Genomic DNA, 25,038 nt, shown 5'->3' on the forward strand with positions numbered 1-25,038 from the left:
TTTCTGGAATATCTTAACCAAAACAAGGGGATTACCGAAATGGGTCATTTCTGTTCATATTTGGGGCACAAGATGTAAGACAATTTAAATCATTGATCTTTTTAAGTTAATTGCCAACTTGTTTTTTCTCTGAAAATGTTTTTATACATGAATCAGATTTGAAACTCACAGAATTGTCAGAATGAAGGCTTGATATGGGTTTAACTTAGTGACATTATTGAAATATGCTATTGATTATTTTTTTTAATACAAATAAAAGCACCATGGACACAAACTTCACATATTATTCTTGGTTTTATCATGAAAATTGCTGGTAGCACGTTCTTTAAGTTTTGCTGAAGCATCTCCATTATAATCTTTGCAAAGAATGGTGTGAAAAACGAAGAGCTCTGAGTCTGATGAGGTGGACTTTCATATTGAAAGAGTTGAGCAGTTGAGTGAATTGGGGTGACCTATTACTTTGCCTACTGACTGCAGACCTGTGCTCACGAGAGGCTTACTGTCAGATTGGGGTGCACCTGGCTGTGGGAGGTCTGCCTTTTCAAGATGTCCTGAAAGCAGCAATATGAGCTGGTGAGGTTCATTCTGTAGTGTCAGAGCACACGGGGTGGTGGTTTTCCCAATCTACGATTGCTACTTGAAACACAAAGGAAAACACTTTTCCCCTTTTAATATTACAGTGATTAAAGTGGTTTTAAAGAAAGAAGACCTAAAATTTGAAACCAGGCATGTAAGACAGCTTTAAATTATGTGATTCACACTTATGCCAGATGCTGCTAGAGGAATTCCTTGGTTTCTCATTAACATGGAGCAGTCCCCTTAGACTTCACACATAGTGGCCACTCACAAGCACATACACATTCATGGAAATGCTAGGAACAATCAACTGCGTGCTACCAAATGTACAAGTTCCAACAGAGGATTCAAGAAAACAATTCATTTCAAGGAGATGAACTGCCATTAAAAAGCTGTCATTCCTTTGCAAGCCTTGCTATACTTGGAATGAATGTCCTTAATGAACTTGGCTAATTGTTTTGTGATGTCATTTCTGAGACTATTCAAAATCCATTTAGGAAGGCACTGCTTAGATATGGATACAATTAAAAACTTTCTTTCCAGGTGAAATTGTGATAGTGGCAAAATACTAATTTCTGTTGATAACTGCCTTTGTTTACAGAGTGCTTGGATTTATAGAATTGTAGTTTAAATGCTCACATGGAGATTTATATTAATAAGTGTTTTCAAATCACATTTTATTTTATTTTTCAATTATAGATTCCTCTCCAATTGTGCCTTTGTCTAGATTGATCTCTAGTTTTCCTTTTATTCATTTATTTTTTTGTCATTTATTGCATTTACACATGGTCATTTGTTGAGTTCTGTGAGTAGACCACTTTGGTAGGTTCTGAGTCTCCAATTAGAATTCAGGATTAGAAAGGATTTGGTTGGTTACTGTCAGATCTCTGACGTTTTTGTGCAGAAACTACAGGACTTCTTTCTCTGTCTTTAGTAAACCCAAAAACATGAAGCAAACTGGAGACTGAATTAAGTACACTGTAAATATGGCTATTACTAAAAATATTCTTTCTTAACTAAAATCAGTAATGTAATACAGCTCTTATCTTTTTATTTGTCTGCTTTTCGAGCATGCAGTTTACCTATTATGTACCTAGTAATTACCTATTATTTCTCTATTTCTCCCTTGCTAAATCTATGTATTATAACTCATTCACTTTTCTTTCTCTTTGGCTCTACTGAAGAAAACACATCTGAATCAGTTAATGGAGAAGTTAACTTTTACCTTTGTCCTAGTCAATATAATACTGAATGCATAGTTTTAATTTAAAAGAGACTATAAGAATCTCCTATGCTCTATAAGAGATTATGCTTTAATTAAAGTTATTTTGCTTGCAAAGAGACTGCAGTCACTGTGAGGGTAGGGATGCCATGAAATTTCTTTCTGGTCCTTGTAAGTCATGATTCTGCTTATTGTATCGAAAAACATTGACCGACCTGCAAAATATATTCATCTTGGAAATGCTTATAATTTGTAAAAGTCAAGTGGGATAAGTTGTTAACAGATTATTCTTACCAAGGAAGGAATGTTTAGAAAGAGAAATTTAAAAGTTACATAATCTGGAATTGAACATTTCTTAGCATTCAGTCTAGTTCACAAATTGAACTTATCCCTTTTCAGGAACATTTATAAAAATAATAATTTTTTTATTACCATTGTCATCTAATAAGGGCCTGAATACATGCATCATTGTACATGGGTTAAATAATTTCTCTGAAAGCTTTTCTTCCTTTTTAATCTAAAGAAATGGGATTCACATGGAGAGAATTACAAAAGAACATACTGATAGGAATAATGAAAGATGTTTCACAAAAAGCATGGATCACAGATAAATTTCTATTGAAGTCAAGTGGGTTGTTTATTTCTGGTGGTAGAGTAAGTATTGACTGTTGAGATATTAGCCTCGAGGAGATTTTGGATTAATGCCCCTTAATGATCGAGATTTCTTGGAGAAGTAGTATTTCAGGCAATTTTTGAAGGGAAAAAGGGAAAGATGTTTAGATCTTGGGAATTTGGTAAAGGGGACTTAACGAAGAACCTATGCTTCAGTCCATTCTTTGTTAGGAATTAGGTTATGAGAAAGATGAGGTGCAGCCAATTTAATATATCAAAACATTTGGAAGCTTGTACAGTATTTTTAGAATTAAAATAATGAGAGGAAGGGCAATAGATCTGTTAAAAGATAGTTTTTAAAAAATCATAAATTTGCAAAGAGATTCCACGATGAGTAAAATATTTAGGAAATACTCACTTTTCCTTCATGTCAATGAACCAGATGATGAATTGAATTGTTCAATCAGGAGACACATCTCTATACTTAAAAAAAAAAGTATTCTAATGGAGAGAATATTACCAAAGTTTAATTTAAAGAAATCATCCTGTACTAAGCAAATAATTTCTCATGCTATCTTCCTAACATCATTCAAATGTACTTTTGTAAATTATACTCTTCCTGGAACTATTAAAATAATCTACTAATTCTGATTCTAGTTACAGCTGTCACTTAATCTATTCCTGATAAATTGTCACACTTGTAACTTTGTTCTTTTTCTCAGTTTAAAATTGCACAATGTTAGTGAAATGTTTAGACAAGTAACCTTATGAAGGAAGAAGTGTAGGTTAAAATAAATGTAACATTATATAATTTGTGTTGTCTCTGCAAATAGTTTAAAAATAAAAAGAGAATAAAATTACTCATTTGACATTTCAAAGCATTGAAATAAGCCTTGATCATACCTATAGTTATCATGAACTCCCACAATCTACTGTGGGAAAAAAATCTTTACTTCCAACTGGAATTCATCATTAACAGGTATAAGAGCTGTATTTGCTAATTTTTCAAAATATCTTTTCCTCTCAATTTTGCACTGTTTGAATACCATTGTATGCTTTTCATATTTAGTACACAAATCCATCAAGTTGGAGATAGAATCATAAAACTAGGAGAATGGGGATGTGTACAAATGCTATAAATATTCATATAAATGGGAAATCCTAGTTATTTTTTCCAAATATTTTAAACATTTGGCTAACTGGTATATATGAATGTAGAATTGGAATTTAGGGCTGAATGTTTCAGTCTCTGTATAGATTATTTTCCTCCCATCTACATGGATCATATTTGCTCTTTGGGAGTCCTTTTGATTATAATAGCAATATTTGAACTGTACATATTACTATTTCATTGATGTCTAAAATATTAGGGCTTCTCTTCCTTCTGAATTGCCATTAGCAACTTAGAGATTTCTGAATAGAATGTATAATTTGCCTTAAAGCCTTCGTGCCTGCCTGCGTTTTGAGGTAGATATTTATTAATGCAATGCAACTTAGCAACAATTGCGTGTCTTCAGTGTCCGCACGCCAGCAGCAGCACACTCTGCAGCTGTACTTGTGTAGTTTGCATTCAGAGAGAATTGGCCTCCGAGTGTCAGAGAGAATCCATTCAAAGGTGCCCCACATATGGCTGTTGGTAGTGATAATAAAATGAGGGCTATAATTAAATGCAGTCAAAGAGTTAAAGCTAGAAATCAAATACATTTTAGTTTTTCTGTGATAGGATGCAATCATTATTGCTTCTTAAAAATAGGATTATAATTTAAATTGCTTTCTCATTTGATTTATTATTCTGAATATGGAGAGATTTCTTTGTATATTTTTGAAGATCTGAAGGGAAAAAGTGGAATGGAAACATCTGGATCACATCACAGATTTCTAGTAGCAATAAGTGGTTCTGTCAGATTCCCAGGGAAGGAGAATGACTAGCAGAGTCAGCAGTTCTCACCCTACTGTTCCTCCTGGTCAAAGGGATGAGCTATAGAAGAGTCACTGATTTGATAAGTATAAACATACCATTCAGAAATCATCCCCTTGACTCTACTTCCTGGGTCTTTCACAGTTTCCAGGAGCAGGGCTTCTCAGTTTGAGATACAGCACTGAAAACATGTCCCTTGACCCAGTTACTCCTGATGGGTTCAGATGTTTTGCATCACCAAATCGAAATGGTTGTCATTTTCCACGTGTGAGAGTTAAACTCGATCAGTGAAAAAGAAACACACCCTGAGGTGGACAGCAGGAAGGATTGAAAAAAACACAAAGTCATTTTCCAGAAAGCAAAATTATTATGAAACGAAATATGGGTAATGATTACACCGAATAAGAGTACTTGAGGAGTATAAAGTACGATTTATGCCAAGTCAGGTATCTGGAATATTTATCCAGCAAGCTCACTTGAAGTTTCAGCATGACATTCGTGGTTGAGGCTGAATTTCTGAGGTTGGCCTTGAATAGAAATTCATATTTTGATGAAATAAGTTCTAAATATTGAATTTTTTTTTGACCTAGTTAAATGGTGTTACAAGTTACTGTTATCTTGTGGGCAATTTTAACTAATGGAAGTTGGTGTCAGTTTACTGCAATATGCCCAACATGCAGGAAACTATTTATATTTAAGAATACAGCACCATTTATTTTAATATTTCATTTGTGAAAAAGATTATTTTGTTATTCTTAGAAAAAAATCCTTAAGGAAAAACTGGTATTTGGAGTTTTAGTTTCATGAAGAAGAATTTTTAAATGTTGCCATTTTATTGTGTCTAGTCACATGATTTATGTACCATCTGCCAATCTCATCATCTTAAAATAATTGCACAAACACTAAATTGGGTTAAAGACAAAGATTCCAAGTTTTCTAGTATGCTCATCCTTGGTGCCATTAGAATATCTGACCAAAGTTCCCATTTACTGTGTCTATGCAATAAATCCATTCTCCCTCAAAGTCTATTCTGAATGTAAAAATGAAAATAGACATTTATATGCAGTCTGAGCTAGAAAGAGGTGCTGATACTGTAATTAATATTGTACCACAATATCTTTTTAATCTATCATGCTGCCTTTTGCCCTTTATGGTATGTCAGAGAGGAATGTAATGAATGAGTGTGTCTGTGAGTATCAGCTTGAATTTGGTGAAAAGCGAGGTAACGTGACATTTAATGTGATTAAGGCGGGTATAGATTCAGGTTTATTAGCTTTCACACAATCAAAGGTAAAACTAATGAGGATAAAACATCAAATATTTTTTAAAAGCTTTTTTTTCAGAATTTATTTTAAAGCCCAATTTGCATAGAGGCATTTGATTATGTTTAAGAATTAACAGGATTCCCTGACTTTGTAACATTTCCTAGGAAGATAACTCACAATAGTAAAACATCAGAATATTCAACATTTTAGGAGATAAATGAGGAATTTATTATTAAATCAGAAAAGAATTGGCATAAATCTGACTTGAAACAGCTGTTTAGAGGATTAGCATAGAGTGTCTTTTCAAGCCTAAGAGAATAACTGTGCTTCATTTTTCATATCAGAAGGGGGCACTAGTGGTCCACTTTTAATAACAGCAAAGCTCTTCTTTTGTTATACGATATTTGATAATAAATAAATATCATTTTCTATTTAATGTTGAGGCAATCGTATGAACAATTACGAGTGTAAATATCTATTGTTAGGTTAAAAATTTAAGTAATTAAAAGTTTGTATGCAAATATAGTCTTATCCCCTTTTCATTTCATCTAAGGATTATGGCACAAAATGAAGTTTTGTTGTTAAGAGTACCAATTCTTATTGTTCAATGCCTACGCTAATGACTGGAGTGATGGAATAGATTAATTTTACACACACACACACACACACACACACACACACAATTTCAGTGAACTTTATCTTATTCTCTCACCACTCATCAAACTGGAGCCAATACCCACAATAAGAACATTTTACTGTTTATATAACTTGCCATTCAGTATTTATTTCCTGTATCAATTATGACTTAAAATAAATTAACATAATTCATTATCTTATAATTTCCAGTTTGATTAAACAAATGGTCCATGTGCATACTTAATGGGACGATTCGGCTTTGTATCTCTCTAGATCTCCATTAAAAGACAAGCTGCAAATGCAGTGGTTAAACTCATTGGCTGACATCTCCCTGTGTCCAGATCATCTGTTTAGAATAAGTGTGGCTGGACACTGTGATAGTCTAAATCCGCAAGCTGAGTAATTGAAGAATTGCAAAGATGCGGCCAGACATGGGGTAGTTCGTCTCAGTGGAGGTTTAGAAGGCAGGCACACGAGTACCTAAAGAAAGACAACAGATGAACGCTGGCAGCCTCTTCATTTACAGACAGTACACTTTTCTGAATTTAGCAAGACTTCCCCTCCCCCCAGAGCCTTCCATGTAAGTGTGAAGATGTTGAGACATGCATTATGTTTTACATTTTTGGTTAAGTTTTGCAGAAAATCATATGGCTAAGTAGTACTTGTATTCTAATGGAAAAAGGTGTGAGGAAAAGCCCTCCAAAAATGAAACCCACTTGTCAGTTTGCATTTGACATGTTTTATTACATAGTAAAACCTGTCAGCTAAAATTTTAGAGATTTACACCTAAGTTGTGACTGAAAACAGGTAATTGTCCTTTCAAAACAGGTATTTTGAGTACATAAATGGAAATTTTGGTAGCTATGTGCTTGTAGTGCTATTTTGCTTGTAAAGTGAATTTGAAAAATTTAAGAATTGTTGCTGGTACTTAAAAAATACTAAGAATAACTTAAGAGAATGAGAACTTAGGAAACCCGCTTTGCAACAACACTTTACAGATACATATTTGAATACTGTTCAGTCAACTCATTATGCCATTAGTACATATTAAACAGTGTACCTTGCCAAGATTTCGTAATGCAATTTTAAGTATGTAATGATGAGAAAATTTAAGAGTACATTTCTATTTGATTAATATTAATAAATAAAGCTTCATCTCCAGTTAAAAATCTTTTATAAATATTAAAATCTTTAATTCAACAGAAACATTTTTTTTTTTCCTTTTAGGAGATTTATTTTTCCCTTAAAGCTGAAACAATTGTGCGGAGTTTCTGAAGCTCAGTCAGGAATTATTTTCCAGAAAAAAAAATGAGTAGGAGGAGAATTTCCTTGCTGTACCAGGACTCTCCCCATTTTCTTTTGGATGTATGCTTTTGAAAAGTAGTATTTAGTTTGCTCTCTCTTGCATCCTGAATGAGAAAGAGAGAGAGGAGAAGAAGGGTAGAAGGAAGGAAAGAAAAAAGTGGGAATATCAGAAGGAAGTGGAGGACAAAAGAAGGGAGAAAAAGAGAAACGGTCTTGGAGAAGTATATACATTTTGATGAATTGACACTGGTAGTTTCTTGGTACTAACTGAGGAACAGCGGGATCCTGGCAGCAGGTTTAAGATAACACATCTCAACTTTCAGAACAACATGATTTAAAGAAACGGTGTGACTCAGAGGATAGTTTTGGCATTGAGTTTGTGAGAAAAGGAAGTTTTGCTTTTGTATTGCTCTTCAGATATAAGAGAAAGTTCTGTTTCTGCCAACATAGATAAAAAAGCTATCCAATTATTACAACGCCAGCTTTCTCTTTACAAATATCAAGTGTAATTAAAGCAAAAAGCTAAATATTATAGAGAAAATAAGATGGAAAATATTGGCTGTTGGAAATTGGCTTGGTACGGGATTTGTGGATGGATGGCATTTACTAAATTGTACCAACTCTGTTTTACGTTTTTAGACAGCGCTAAGGGCTGAATTATTGATTTGCCTGTTCTTCAGCATGAGGGCAGCCACAAAAGGATACATCATTTGCTCAAATATTTTCCCCACCTGATAATTTTTTGTCAATCTCTTCTAAAAACAGTTTGTGAATTGTCATGGACTAAAAGCTTCCCTTGTATGTTGTACTTCTGAGTGTGTTTTTTTTAAAATTGTGATTTCTGATGGGCCTGTTCTGTAGTTTCTGACCTTTGCCTAGAGAGGTAGGGCTAATTGGTGTGGTCCTCTTACTGGTATTTTGCTATTACTCAAGTTTCTCTGCTTTCCTTTAATGCCTACTTAAGTATTTTCTCATTTTACCCTTAAGCAAAATGTCAGATTCTTGGCAGACAAAACACGGAATCCTTGAATAAAAGGAAGGCCCTACCCAGTTCAGCTTTCATCTATCTATTGAGTAGTGTGTATCCCTTGGGCCCTCTGTAGATACTGAGCATCCACCTGGAATAGTACATTGTTAGCTGACAGTGGCACAGTATACATATATACGTTGTTTATTACGTGCATATATGTATGACTTTTATGCAGATTAGGGCCTGTGAACATGTTTTCTTTTCTTACACCCTCCTAGATATTGCTCCAAGTGGCTGTTAGGAAAAGAAGTGGAATATGCAACTGCTAAACAAATATGGTAAACCTACCTAGATGTCCTGAAATGAAAAACTGCCTGAGGTATAGTGATTGAGTTAAAAAAAAAAAAAAAAGTCATCGAAGAGTATGTATAATATGCTTGCAAAGAATTAAAATATTTAAAATATTAAAATATTGAGAAGGATATAAAAGAAACTGTCCATATGGTTGTCCCAGAAGAGGGGAATTGGGAGGGAAAAACAGAACAATTTAAAATGCATATGTGGGGGCACCTGGGTGGCTCAGTCGTTAAGCGTCTGCCTTCGGCTCAGGGCGTGATCCTGGCGTTCTGGGATCGAGCCCCACATCAGGCTCCTCTGCTGTGAGCCTGCTTCTTCCTCTCCCACTCCCCCTGCTTGTGTTCCCGCTCTAGCTGGCTGTCTCTATCTCTGTCAAATAAATAAAATCTTTTTTNTCTCCCACTCCCCCTGCTTGTGTTCCCGCTCTCGCTGGCTGTCTCTATCTCTGTCAAATAAATAAAATCTTTTTTAAAAATGCATATGTTATTAAAAATTACAATGTAGTGATAGTGGTTGGGTTCATCTAAAAGCTGAGTGGTTTTCTCTTTCCATTTCATTTTTATGTGATGGCAAAGAACCTAAAATGGGCTTTAAAGATATTTTATGAAAGTTTCTTGAATCAGAAGAGCATAGAACTACTTAGAGGATGAAGAGGAAATTATAGATTGATTTGTTATTAGCAAGGAGCTGATACTACTGAATCAAATAAACATAATGTCTCTGTTTTTTGTTTTTTTGTTTTTTTGGTTTTTTTTTGTTTTTTTTACATCCCTTGGGATGTTGTTCCCTAAGTAGGCAGTTGGCCTTCCCAGTGATATTTGGAAATTTTTAGTCAGCTAAGAGTTGCTGGTATTTGTGATAATTAGGGTGGGGTTGGGAAGAGGTGGATGGGTGGGTTTGAAACCTGGAGACTCAATTATAAAATCCTTGGACAAGATTAGAAAAGCAAGTTCTTTGGCACTTTTTGGAAAGGCACCAATGCAGAAGACTTTGTGTTTAAGGAATGGAGATAATTGGGCGGGGGGGGGGGAAGCGCGTTTTGGTGACTGAAGTCATTGGTGACTCTGGAGGGGAGGGGCTTAATATATTTTCACCTGAGTATAATATGTTCGTTTTGCATACTAGTCAAAGAGAATGAATCTTAAAAAAATCCCCAAAGCTAAAAAGTTTGTGGAATTTATCTTTTCTCTAAATTCAAAGAACATTTTATAAATTCAATTTGCTACTTGGAATTAAAAAAATACATCAAAAGGCTTAAAACTTCCTTGGTATTTCATTTGAAGTTTAATACCTGTCTAATTTGATAAAGCAGAACCTTTGCTTATTCTGCCTCTTAGATCCCATTTTCTAGATTCTCAGGTCCGCAGAGATGCAGAAAATCCTAGATCTCGATAATAGAAAATGTTTTGGATAACTTGTTTTTTAGAAATTTCCCCTGGTATCCATAGTTTGATAATCCTTATTGTGCCTGAATCAGTCCCATGAGCTCAGGCCTTATTTGGCTTTATCTCCCCAAGATTTGTTGGAAAAATTGAATTCCTTTCCTATTGAATAGACCTCTCTTATCTCCTACGCATTCTCAGTCATTACTTCACTTCTTTGCCAGTGATTCCGTATAGAAGTGATCTTCACTGGCTGTAAATTGAAATTCCTATGGTGACTTCCTCCCCAAAAATGGGAAATGCATTTCTGAATAATAAAATTTCCCATAATGTAACACATGGCCGTTGAAGTTATTGCTTTGATACACATTTCTCTGTGTAACTGATTGTAAAGGAGCATACTGTTGCTCATGCATTTTGGTTTGCATTATGCCTCTGAGGATGAGAATTTGTGAATGCTGTTGTTCTTTATGAGGCCAAGAGACTGTCCTAGCAAGATTATGATATTAAATAGATTAAATGCAATGATATTATTCAAAATGTCATTGTATATATTTTTATTTACATATTTCTATTTTTTATAGACCTATGAAATTTTGCTTACTAATATGCTGTGTCCCAAATTTGCCCAGCACTTCTGAGAAATATCCTATAAATATACACATCTAAGAGCAGATCTGAAAAGCACGCCCATGGAAATGGAAATGTCCAATGTCCATGGAAATGCAAAGAAGATATAAAACTGAAATTTGTTCTGTTTTATTAGTTCTGCCTTAGACTCCAAGACCAAGAATAGAACAGATACCATATATTCCACATTAGAAGGGAAGGTGCCAAACCTTCATGTTGGATATTCTGTGAGATTGGAACACTAGTCAGCATTGATACACACTCAGCTCTATGCTGTATAAAAAGTGGTTCAGTAGAGTGATGAAAAGTTCTGTAAGTCCAGGAGACTTCTTTGCAGAGAGTTGTCAAAGTAGGAATAGGAATGAATAAGAGTTAGAAAGGCTTTTACAAATTAATGAGAAAAAAGGTATTACCAACTGGAAAAAGGATACATATATGCAGACAGTTCAGAGAGGAGAAAACCCAAGTGGTCAATAAAAATTACGCAACATTCCCATCTGCATTATTAATTGGGCTAATTGATGTCAGTTAAAGTGAAAACAAGATATAACTTTGAACTTTTTAGATTGGCAAAAAAGGAAAAGTCTAAGTACAAATATTGGCCAGGATGTGGGGAAGTAGTAACCCAGCTGGTGGGAATGTAAATTGGTGTAATTGCTTTAGAGGACAAAAATCAGTACATTTTTGTAAATGGGCATACCACAGGGCCTACCAATTCTACTTCTGGGTGTATATACTAAACTTGTACTGTCCAATATGATATCCACTAGTCACATGTAGCTATGTAAATTTACATTTAATTAGAATTAAATAAAGTGAAAAATTCAGTTCCTCAGTCACAAGACACATTTCCAGTGCTCTGTAGCCATAGCACGAAGTGTTGCCATCGTTGTGGAAAGTCATATTGGACAGTGCTATATCCTTAAGAAAATTCCTCCCAGGTGCACAAGGAGAAGTATCTAAAAGAGTTGTTCATTTCAGGTTATTTTATAATAGCAATCTGTATGTCCATTAGTGGTGGAAAGGAAATATAAATTATGATATATTCACACAATGGACTATTATATAGCAGTTAAAATAAATGAACTAGCTCTAACTTTAACAACCTTAGTAACTCTAGAAAATGTAGTAAGTGATAAAAGTAACTTTGTGAATGTTTTATAGAGTAGGATCCTATTTACATAAATTAAAAACAAGCACAAAATATTACCACACACTCGTGAATGAGTCAATGAGTATATGTGTGTGTGCTATCTTTCTCTCTCTCTCAAAATGTGGATAGGCTGGATTAGCACCTGTTACATAAGAATGATTACTTCTGTGGTGGGTGAGAGAGAAGAAAATTGTCCTGGAATTGTGACTTTTTGTGAATGTTTACATATTTTAATCAGAAGCATAGATGAAATAAATGGTGGCCTTTGTTCTTTTTTTGGTAGGAACCAGAGAAATGCTTTTTATATTGTCTTTTGCAGCTTTCTGTATTTTAATTTTTTCAAAATGATGGTAAATGATTAGATGATATTTACAAATTCTACATAAATATGGAAATGTATAGCCGTTATTTATTACTAAAATATAATAATATTAATAAGATGGAGAACATAATATTACAATTGACCTTTGAATAACATGGGTTTGAACTGCTCAGGTACACTTATACATGAGTATTTTTTTCAAATATAGACTATAAATGCATTTTATCTTCTGTATAATTTCCTTAACATTTTCTCTTCTTTGTCTTACTTAATTGTAAGAATACAGTATATAATATATACAACATACAAATATGTGTTAATTCACTGTTTATGCTATCAGTACAGCTTCTGGTCAATAGTAGGCTATAAGTAGTTAAGTTTGGGGGGAGTCAAAATTTATATATGGATTTTTGACTTTGTTGGGATTGGTGCCCCTAATACCCTGAGTCGTTTAAGAGTCGACTGTATGCCAGGGAAAATAAATTCTCAATCATATCTCTAATAGAAAATGAGCAAATAATTCCCTAATGTATTATTGAGGCACTGGAATGGATATTTTATTAATGTTTTACTTATGCTAAAATATTTCCTAAAATGATAACTGATTAAGGGTTGGAAGATGATGTAGAAATGTGACAGATGATGAGGAAAATAAAAATTAGAGTGTATGGATTACAAAATAGATAATCAAAAATCAATTATGCTGCTTCTGTGTCTTTTACTTTTTCTATGCAATATATCCCTGAGAAAAATACCGATTAACCGAAATACTTTGGAGTTTAGTCATTATTTCTTTTGATAAATATGCATGTTGATTTTTGTGTGTGTACATTTCTACTCTTTACTATTAGATTTTTCCCTTTTTACTGAGATGTAATTAACATGTATCATTTTGTTTTAGGTATATAACATTATGATTTGATATATATACGTCTTGTGAAATAGTTACCACAATAAGTTTAGTTAACATCCATCAACATACATAGTTAAAATTTTTTTCTTGTGATGAGAACTTTTAATATCTACTCTCTCAGCAACTTTAAAATATATAATACAGTATTGTTAAAATTTCTTTAAGAAATTTTTGTCTTTTAATTGATCTTTATTTTACTGACAGCTCAAGATTTGCTAGATACTTATAAGATGATTTTCAAATCAACTCTGTTGAGTGATAATTTATATTAAATTGCACTGATTTTTATTATACAGTTTATGAGTTGTGACAAATATATTCTCCATGTAACTTATACCACATATAGGCCTATAACCCTTGACTTTGATCCTTACCTAATACTGTATACAAAAATTAGCTCAAAATGGACAAAAAGGTAAAAGCTGAAACTAGAAAACATCTAGAAAAAAGAAGAAAATCTTTGCAACCTGTGTTACACAAGAAAGAAAAAAATACCGTTAAGAAAACCATTGATAAGTTGAACTTCAGCAAATTAAAAACTTTTGCTCTTAACAAGTTACCATTGAGAAAATGAAAAGGCAGTTACAGAGGAAATATTTGCTATCAAATATACAAAGAGTTCTTACAACTCAATAATGAAACAAGCAACCTAACTAAAAATGAACAAAAGATTAAAAAAGACACTTCGTAAATGAAGACACGTATTGCCAATAAGCACATGAAGGGATACTTAACATCAGAGTCATCAGAGAAATGCAAATTAAATCCATAATGAGATACTATTATGCATCCACTAGAGTGGATAAACTTAAGTGTAAAATTATACAGCGACTTTGAAAAAGTCTTGCAGTTTCTTCTTATAAAGTTAAACATACTGTTAGTATGTGATCCTAAAATTTTCCCCCTAGGTATTATAACAGAAAAGAAAACCTATGTCCACACAAATGCTTGTACACAAATATTTATAGTAACTTTATCAACAGTAGCCAAAAGCTGGAAACAACCCAAATATTCAACAGAATATCTTCTGAATATAAAGTAGTCAATAAATACGACTGCCACTTTCTCCACGTCTAATTATTCTGTGGGCATAGGATCAGATAAAATCATGAATGATTCAACTAGATGTTATTTCATCATTTGTAGAGATTTTATTGCTCAGGTAAGAAGGGAGTAAAAAAAAACCACACTATAACATCAAATTCAAAAGTCTTTACATATAGAGTGGTAGATATTTAAATATGAGTGAAGTAACACAATATAAAATCAACTAATGCAGCAACTTGGGTAGATTTTATAGACCTATATGGATATGTAGGTTAACTACATTGTGTGATGACTCTAAGTTAAATGAGGTAAATAAACTCCTCCCTCTGTTTTTTAAATAACTTAGGTTCGTTTATGAACTATAAGAAGAATTCAGTATGTTTCATCATTTTCACCAAAGGAAGGAAATCAGCAAAGAGCCCAACCCTCTGGGTAAGAAGCAACCTCAACAATTAGGAAGGTAAGCCTTCAAATTGTTTGAAATAGCATATATATTTCCTTGGTAGGTAAGCATCTGTATTAGTTTCCTATTGATGCTGTGAAGTGGTTGCTTAGAACAACAACCAAAAAATTATCTTACAGCTCTAGAGGTCAGAAGTGCAAAGTGTGTTCCATTGGGCTAAAATCAAGGTGTTGGCAGGATCGGATTGCTTTTGGAGGCTCTAGAGGAGAATCTGTTTCCTTACCTTTTCCAGATCCTAGAGGCTGCCAGAATTCTTCCACTAGTGGTCCCCTTCCCCTAACCACTCTAATCACTGTGTCCATAATCACAGCTTCCTCTCTAACTTTCCTGCTTCCTTCTTTCTAAGGACCCTTGTGATTACACTGGGCCTACCTGGATTGTCCAGGGTAATCTCCCTGTCTCAGAGCCTTAATTTAATCATACCTGCAAGGTTCCTTTGCCATGTAGGTAATATATCACAGGGTCCAAAGATTAGAATGTGGACGTCTTTGGGGGTCATTGTCCAACCTAAGATAGCATCTTCTAACCATGGAGAGATCTACAAGAAATTTTCAAGAAAATCAAACCTATAGTATTGACAGCTTTTTGAGAGTTGAGAAATATGAGCATATTTGGTGCTTTAGTTACTTGATATATTTAAGAGGTTTTGGCCTTTTAGACTAGCAAGTCAGTCTTGCACATCCGATTTAATATGTGCCATTGAATAATTGATTATAATTTGTGACTTCACATTGAAATTGTACCAATTTATAAATAGTATCAGAACATTTAGGAGAATGTAGGTAAACTCTGTATTATTTCAAAGAATTCCTTATAAACCTGAGAGCATTTATTATTAAAAAAATTTATTCAGCCAGAAAATTAAAGTACTTAAAGGGTAATAAAATATATTTATGGATTCAGTTTAGGTGAACAATAAGGTTAAGCTTGTAAATAGGAACACATATTAATTAAAGACCTCCTTAAAATGGATCACTAAAATGGGCTAGACAATCATGATATTTGTAAGTTAGGCTTATAAATTTAAGGAAAATCTTGGTTTTGAAATGCGTAACTTTAGTAATGTATGTTTTTTGAAAGGGAAGTTTCTTAATAATCATGTTGTGTAGTATATGCATGTGTGTGTGTACATGAAAGCCATCTGAGCATCAAAATTGTGTTCACCAGTAGGCTGCCACTTTTCATCATATTTTGCACTTTCTTGTTTAGGATTATTTCCAGAGTCAGTATGGGGGCCTCAGAGCAAAGTAAGATCCTAATTTTGCAGTTATGCAATCAGAACCAGTGACTCTCCAAAAAAATACTAAAAATAGACAGGGGAATGAATTAATCAGGGTTATCTGTTCTTTTTTTTTTTTTTTTTTAAAGATTTTATTTATTTATTTGACAGAGAGACAGCCAGCGAGAGAGGGAACACAGGCAGGGGGAGTGGGAGAGGAAGAAGCAGGCTCCCAGTGGAGGAGCCTGATGTGGGACTCGATCCCAGGACCCTGGGATCAGGCCCTGGGCCGAAGGCAGACGTGCTTAACGACTGAGCCACCCAGGCGCCCCTGGGGTTATCTGTTCTTGGTAAAAGGTTTGTAAAGTATTATTTCCTTGAATAATAAATGAAATCACTTAAGGTATCATTAGAATTGGGAGTAAAATAGAGGATCATATCCATGGCACTGTGTAAGTTTGCCAGTTTTCGAATGCTTACTGAAAACAAGAAAGTTCCTTGAAACTAGCCTTTCTGTCTGAAATACTAGGTCAGTGAAGATTTTTGTTTTTTAAAAAAGGAATAAAATAGTATTAATCATTTATTGGAAAAGTGTACTATCCTGTACCGCTTGCTTAAATAAAATATAATTATTCACCATGGACTCAATTTTCCAAGGTAATTTCATCTGACTTTGTGTTACTAGAATTAATCATTTGCTAGTTCCTGAATACTAATATACAATCTATGGTGATCCCACAGTGGTGCTCAAAACATTATTTTTTTTTAGACGATCAAAATTTTTTATATTTTCATTCATTCATTATTCATTCATTCATTCATTCACTTATTTCAATAATGATTGAGCTCCTATTGTGAATCAGATATTTTTTGTTGAATGCTTGTGAAATAAACATGAAAAAGACAACATCTTTGAATTCTCTGTCCTTGTGTTTCCACCAAGCACCAGGAAGTAGGAAAAGGAACCCAAATGATAGTTGAAAAGAATTACTTAAAAAAAACCCATTATACTAAGTTGACACCAAGTAATAACAACATTTGCATTTATTTCTATGAATAAGGCTTACAGAGAGATAGCAATGGATAATTTGTTTATTATTTGGTGGATAAAAACAATGATTTTTTTGAAAATGGTCTTGGCCAACAATTATTGTTTGTTTTTATACTTTAAGGCCGTTGCATAAAACTAGCCATATTGATTTCTTGAAAGCTCCTTTAAAGTTTATATATGCTGAATGCTTCTGTTATTGTACCTTCCTCCACGTACCCTTTAACCTGCCATGCCCCCAGAAAACAAAATAAACCCAGGAAAAGAGCAGATAGGCTGTAGCCCTTGTCTGGACTCATTTTCATGTAGGAAATCATAACCAGGTCATTGTTTTCTGTTTCAGAATTTCTTACAGAGATGCATTCACTGTGTGAAATTGTTGCTTCATGATTTTGAACCTAAGACAAAAAGCAGCTTTCAATTCCTGATTATAGCTTCTCAAAATGTACAGTATAATTAATGTTGAAAGAGTGATTATATTCTAAGTCCTTATTTCACACCCATTCAAACTTTCTCTTGTTTTTAACTTTGAGAATTTTAGTCACATTTTCAGAACAAAGGTGAATTTTGTGAGAGACAGTGAGAAATAAAGGGCAGGTGTATTATAATTGGTATTAATGCATATGAGAATATTTCACACATTATACTTAATGTTTGAATTTTGAGTAGCTAAAAAAGTCTTACTCTTTGATGTTCAGCGATTCAGGGAGGCATTCTCTGTTCATTTTATCTAAATAACTTCCCTCTACCCCAACCCTTTTTTCTGTATCCGTGCACACAGATTATTTCATTCATATATATCATTACACATTATTTGCTCACTCACTTGGTCTGGGTCCTTGTACTTAGAAAACTGGCTTTGTGAAGTGGGAGCCTCTTCCTTCTGTTCTGACGTATAACGCACATTCAAAATATATGTTTTGAATGAGTAGATGGATGAACAAACAAATAAATCCATTTCCAAGTTAAAAAAATAGGGTGGAAACAATTTGAGGCATTTAGTAAAGGTTTTAAAAAATTATCAACTTAATGCAGGTCAATTTTTTTTTTTTGGTTTGTTTCAAAAAGATGTTTGGCAAAGTTGCTTTTGGAATAATCTGAAAATTAATAAATATTTTTAGACTCTAGGTGCAGAAAGCTTGCATTTCAAGTCTTGCACATTATTTTCTAATTGCTTTATCCAGTGTTAAATGGTGTATATTTGTTGCCTAGTTATGATTATTTGTTTGCCTGGTTCTCAGGAAATAGTTTTAACTGAAGCCATGATTCAAGGGAGGTGTTTGTTATAAACATGGTGGTTGTTGTTGTTGTTTTTAATGTTCAGTTAGCCAACATATAGTACATCATTAGCTTTTGAGGTAATGTTCAACGATTCATTAGTTGTGTATAACACCCAGTGCTCATCGCATCATGTGCCCTCCTTAATACCCATCACCTGGCTACCCCATCCCTGTACTCCCCTCCCCTCTGTAAGCCTCAGCTTGTTTCCTGGAGTCCAGTCTCTCATGGTTTGTCTCCCTGTCTGATTTCTTCCCATTAGAGTTTTCCCTTCCTTCCCTTGTGGTCCTGTCCACTATTCCTTATGTTCCACATATGACTGAAACCATATGATAATTGTCTTTCTCTGTAAACAAGTTTTAACAAAGTCTTTGCCCTGGCCACTTGTCCTATGATAACTTAGAGAGCTAGAAGTTGGTCTATAATTCATAGTTGCTTTTCAACTCCTTCAACAGTGTATGGCACATAGTAGATACTCAACAAATACTTGTTGATTGAATCAATAGATTATAGTTCTATGGGTGCAAATGAGGTCATGATCATGGTGTGGAAGCTGGCACTAGACAATAGATTGGAATACTTTTCAGAGAACAGACTCTAGACTGGCAAAATAAGAGTTGAGGATTATATAATTACCAGGGTTAGGAAGAATCAGGAGGGCAAAAATCCAGGTAGATTAGTAAGAGGTGAAAGTCAGACTGACAGTTGTGGTCGAGACAGTAAAAGTCTGAATTCCAAGAGATAGAGAAATCTGATCTAGGAACCAGTGGGTAGAACATGGCACTCTGAAATACCATGTGTTTTAGTGATCAACCCCTACACCAGTTACATGACGAGGACGTGGGTATTTGTTGACAGATATATGTGGATAAAATGAAGGATCGGACTGGGGCGGTAAAAGAATAATTCTTGAAGGTAGATTTCAGCACAGTGACTGTGTTTGCATAAAGCCACGGATTGGCTGGGGAAGTTTAGGTAAGATAGAAATTATTATTATTTCTGACTTTGACACACTTACATTAATACCACTTATGCTTTCTTGTGTGCTATATTCTTTATAGTGAATAATAGTTAAACATTAGCATAAAACCACTTAGAATTAACAAAAGAATCTCAGATCAATAAAAATGCATTTTAGAATGCCTAAATAATTTTCTTAGCCCTTAGAGTTCACCGGGGAGAGAGAGATAGGACATGAATCACATCATGAGGAAAGTAGAGGCCTTAAAGAAAAGGGGCTACTGATTGCCCAGGTGAGGTGGACATAGTACCAGGAAAATGGTGACTGGGGCTGTCACTGGTGCTTCCCTGATCAAATCTTCTCTACCCAGCCAAGAAGTCACTTACAGACAGTTTTTAATCATCCCTAGGTCTTCCAGAATCTTTCTACCTAAAGGCATTTTCTTACCGACGGAGCCAGCCTTGGCACTGGGTAGGTGGGAAGTGCAGGGAGGTAAGAATGAAGAACAGCAGTTCATGGATAAATATCTCATGTTCTCCCTTCAGTGGCATAATTCTGTGGCGTGTTCTACATCGTCTCGGAGGGTATACTGCAGGCTCGGTTTCCATGGTAACTATTCATCAACACACCCTTCATTGGCTTTCTTCCCTTCCCTGTCTCATTCCCTCACTTTCTCACTGTGCTTCCTGGGATTATATGCCAAAAAGCTACATGCATCCCACCTCCCATCCTACTAGGCCTTGGGGGAACTAAAACTAAATAGTAACTACTTGATGGGAAGAACAAAGCAATGTTGAACTGTATCAATATCACCTATACAATGTCTATTCCCTATGTTCTGATTTAATACCACAATCCTCTAATAACACAAACTTCTTTTTTTATTGATTATGCATTATATCTGGGCATCCTTCCAAATGTTGATACTATGTGTATGAAGTTACCTGTTACAACCATGATCACTGAAGGCTTATCAACCCACCAGGTTTCATGTTTGTCCAAGTTAGTATGTTCAGTGTCAGGAATACTACTCATTTTAAAAGAGCAAACATTGTGCTTTGTAATTTATAGATGAAGNCTATTCCCTATGTTCTGATTTAATACCACAATCCTCTAATAACACAAACTTCTTTTTTTATTGATTATGCATTATATCTGGGCATCCTTCCAAATGTTGATACTATGTGTATGAAGTTACCTGTTACAACCATGATCACTGAAGGCTTATCAACCCACCAGGTTTCATGTTTGTCCAAGTTAGTATGTTCAGTGTCAGGAATACTACTCATTTTAAAAGAGCAAACATTGTGCTTTGTAATTTATAGATGAAATTTAGGTGTATAGAATTCAATAAATCTTTAGATAATAAATGGCTTGTAAGAGAGTGATAGTTGCTTAAGTTTTATACAACTCTGACTTAATATACAAATATGTAACAATTTGTGACCACACAAATTTTAACCATCGCATAGTCATCCTTTATAAACTGGTTCTGAAATAAACACTCACTTAATTAGATTATGAATCTTGAGGAGGTAAACTTTAAAAAAAAACTAACAAAATATTTTTTAAAATTTCAAAACATGACTAATGGATTTTCAATTTCTTAATGTACATTTCATGGTATTCTTGTAATTTCTCTTGGAAGTAATAATACATAGATTGCTACTATTTTCTTCTTTGAAAATATAATTATTTTTCAATAATGGGGACAGAAGGTCTTATTTGTAAAATGAACAAATTGGAAGTTCTAATAAAAACGAACACATTTCCATAATATTTGAAGTGTTACAGGTAGTAATGCCTAACTTTTCAAATTCAGGGACCCTTTCCAATAAAAAAAAGTAATTTTTTATTGTTGGGGAAGGGATGAAGCCTACTATAAATTTAGTAACTTATTTAAAAATATTATTTTTTTATAAGATTCTCCTTATTTTAGTCCTCAGACAATACTTTTTTATTTTTATTTATTTTTATTTTTTTNTAATTTTTTATTGTTGGGGAAGGGATGAAGCCTACTATAAATTTAGTAACTTATTTAAAAATATTATTTTTTATAAGATACTCCTTATTTTAGTCCTCAGACAATACTTTTTTATTTTTATTTTTATTTTTTTAATTTTTTTTAAAGATTTTATTTATTTATTCAACAGAGATAGAGACAGCCAGCGAGAGAGGGAACACAAGCAGGGGGAGTGGGAGAGGAAGAAGCAGGCTCACAGCAGAAGAGCCTGATGTGGGGCTCGATCCCACAATGCCAGGATCACGCCCTGAGCTGAAGGCAGATGCTTAACGACTGCGCTACCCAGGTGCCCCCCAGACAATACTNCAGGGGGAGTGGGAGAGGAAGAAGCAGGCTCACAGCAGAAGAGCCCGATGTGGGGCTCGATCCCACAATGCCAGGATCACGCCCTGAGCTGAAGGCAGACGCTTAACGACTGCGCTACCCAGGTGCCCCCAGACAATACTTTTTTTAAAGAAATAGTACTTGATAATAACTTCCAGTGGTCTGGGACATGTTACTCTAATCTGGTTGTTCTAAAATATACAGCAAGTCAGAATTACTTGGGAAGATTTAAAAAAGTACAGAGTCTTGCTTCTACCCCATGCACCCCACACACTTTGAAATAAAATCTCTGCTTGTGGAGCCCTAATATGTATAGGTTAACCATTTTAGGTTAACCACCAGACCTAGCATTGGTATTCAGACTAGCAATTTGTACTCAGTAGAGAACTTTTTGGTTTTTGCTAATACACAAATACCCCCCTCTCCATTTTTCACACATGCCAGCTCCCTGGTCCTAAATATTTAACCAATTCCCTTGGAACATTATTCCACAATTAATTTGAAAATATCATTAATCACAGTTTCCTTTCACTGGTTTCACATTACAGTCATGCCAAAGTTGTAATAGTCAATGGATAATAGAGCTCCAAGTTTAAGTACTGTGATCATTCTACTTCAGCAGAGCTTAAGGCAGCTAAAGATGTGTTGGAGATATGTTTTAGGCTAATCCTTTGGGCTTCTCTCTGAGAAAGAAAAATTTTGATTTCTTTGAGAATTAGGTTAGAGCTTAGGAAAAAAGTCTGGCTACAAATACAGATGTGGGGATCATCAATATCTGGTTGAAACTGTGGAGAGGTAATGCTTATAAGAATTAAAAGGGTAGGGAACCAAGAACAGTCTTGAGAAATCTTGGAGGAATTTAAGGAGTGGGCAGAGGTAGAGGATACAGAAAAATAATAGAGTAGTAGATAGGGCATCAGGGGAGAATACTATTACAGTAGGTAGTAAAGAAGTGAATTTTAAGAAATAAAACATAACATGAATATTCATATTGAAAATATGTATGTAAAAAGAATGAAAAAAAGGTTGAGATTTGGTGAATTGATAACATTAAGAGCAGTTTCTGTGGGGTTGGCAGGGCAAGGAAACATTAAGGGCAGTTTCAGTGAGGTTGGCAGGGCAAGGAAATAGTAAAAAAAAATCAATCATGAATTAAAGAGTGACTGGGGGTTAAAAAGTGAAGAAAGCAAGTATAGACATTTGTTTCAAGAACTTGTGAAGGTAAGATGACAGAGGAGGTATCTAGAAGTGGTTGTTGGTTTCAAAATGATTTCTTGTGATGTGGTGAGCATTGAGTATTGTATGTAACTGCTGAACTGTTGAACACTGTATCTAAAACTAATGATGTACTTAGTTATGTGTTGGCTATGTGAATTTAAATTAAAGAAAAGGAAAAAAAATGATTTCTTGTTAGCTTGGGAGATACTTAAATAAATGTGGCAGTAAAGGAATGAGGAGCGTGTACCCTAAAGCCGGACTGCAAGAGTTTGAATCCTGGTTCTGTCATTTATGAGTGCTACGCGCACTTACGTCATTGGCTGTCTGCCTTTCTTCCTCTCTGGTGTGCATTGAGGCCATATATTTTCCTCTAAGGGTGATTTTAGCTGCATCCCCCAAATTTTGCTGTCACATGTTTTTTCATCGTCCATTTAAAAATGTTTTAAAACTTCCCTTGAGATTTCTTCTGGACCCAGAGATTTCGTGGAAGTGTGTTTCTTTATTTTCAAATATTTGGAGATTTTCCTGGTTTTTAAAATTTCTCTTTTTAAAATGAAAACAATTTTTCTGAGTGATATTAATACTTTAAAATGTGTTGAGTCATGCTTTCTAGTACAGCACACAGTCAATTTTGGTAAATGTTCCACATGATTTGGAAAAAATATATACTCAGTAGTTATTGACTGCATACAAATTAGGTCAGGTTATTTGTCTTTTTGTGTTTGATAATGAAAAATTCTCTCACTTTTTGTCCGAAAATGTCTTAATTTTAATTGCTTTGTTGATGGATGCCTTTTGTGGTGTAGGAAATTTTACATCTTTCAGCATGTTAAATATCTTCATTGTTTTATGGCTTCCATCACATTGTTTGAAAGTCAGCAGAGAATGTCTTGGATACTAAAATTCTGAAAGCCTTGGTTGATTTCCAGTGTCTTTGACCAGCTGTAATTTCAATATTTCCGTACCATTTTATGGGTTTTGTTGGCAGGAGAATTGGTTGGTTGATTATAAGCTGCTCTATCATAACTGGAAGTGGGACTGTTTTTTTTTTTTAAATCACTCTCAATCAGCATGTTTGTAGTATTCCCTACATTGTAGGAATTGAAAGGGAGATTGGTATAAGTGATTTGGGAAGAGAAACAGGATGGAATTGACTGGACTTAAGGTTTTTTGCTGTAATTTTCTGAGGTTTTATTTGCAAATATATGCATGCTAGAGGAGGGCCATATTCAGGGAAAATATGGGTTGCCATGTGAGAAATGGTATACTGAAAATGTGAATAATCTTGAGAATATGCTAAAGACACTTTAATTTTTGCATGAGAAAAATAATATATCACAGTAAAATATTCTACCCCTGAAATAAAGTTATGGTTCAAAATAAACTAAATATGAAATGATTTTAATCACTTGGAAGAATGCAAGAACAGAAAATTTATTTGTCATTGATGCTAGAAGCATTCTCCTTCAAGGTGCCAAGAAGCCTGATATTTCACATAGAGAAGAAAATACAATGTTCACACACCATGTGGCCTTATAGTAAGAAAGCTAATGTTAAATATAGTTTATTGGTTTTAGGATTTTATAATCAACCTATAGCTAAAGCATGATCAAAGTCTGTCATGGTTTAAAATTTCATTTAAATACCAACAACATGGACAGTGTTAAAGTCAAAAGTAAAAGTATAATTTGTAGAAGGAGGAAAATAAAGGGAAAATATGGGGAAGGAAAGTACCAACATCCTCATTTTACATAGCAAGGAGTCAAATGAAACTGGAATTAAAAAAAAAAAAGTCTACATGCTTTATTAAATTTACCAAGTTAAATAATAAAAAAAATAAAGCTAGTAATTTGTCCTTCAAACATTTCAAGATAAGATGAAAAAGAGCTCCAAGTGTGTTCAACCCTTACATTTCATAGCAGGAATTCATTAGATATTATACGATGTTAATAAAATAGAATGGCATAAACATATTTAAAGTCACATAGTAATCATGTGAGGAATTAAAACTAAAAACAATCAGTAGAGGTTTACTCTGCCAGGTGGGGTGGGATGAAGGGGGAATAGGTAGACAAAATTTGCTCCTTCACATAAATTCTATTTATTTTATCACCTTGTGCACACATCACTGTAATAACAATTTAAAGGCTTTTATAACAATGCCATCTTGAAGACACCACATCTTTCTGATGGGAT

At 34.2% G+C, this 25,038-nt stretch overlaps 1 long non-coding RNA gene across 1 annotated transcript in view; it reads left to right on the top strand.

Moving 5' to 3' along the window:
* Nucleotides 1–25,038, top strand: part of LOC105240483 — a 318,511-nt gene that overhangs the window by 21,481 nt on the left and 271,992 nt on the right. The window contains exon 3 of the long non-coding RNA XR_004624143.1: nt 14,655–14,768. This is a non-coding gene — a long non-coding RNA (uncharacterized LOC105240483). The remainder of the gene's footprint in view (nt 1–14,654; nt 14,769–25,038) is intronic.

Source organism: Ailuropoda melanoleuca, chromosome 3, assembly GCF_002007445.2.
Source record: "Ailuropoda melanoleuca isolate Jingjing chromosome 3, ASM200744v2, whole genome shotgun sequence".
Taxonomy (NCBI): Eukaryota; Metazoa; Chordata; class Mammalia; order Carnivora; family Ursidae; genus Ailuropoda; species Ailuropoda melanoleuca.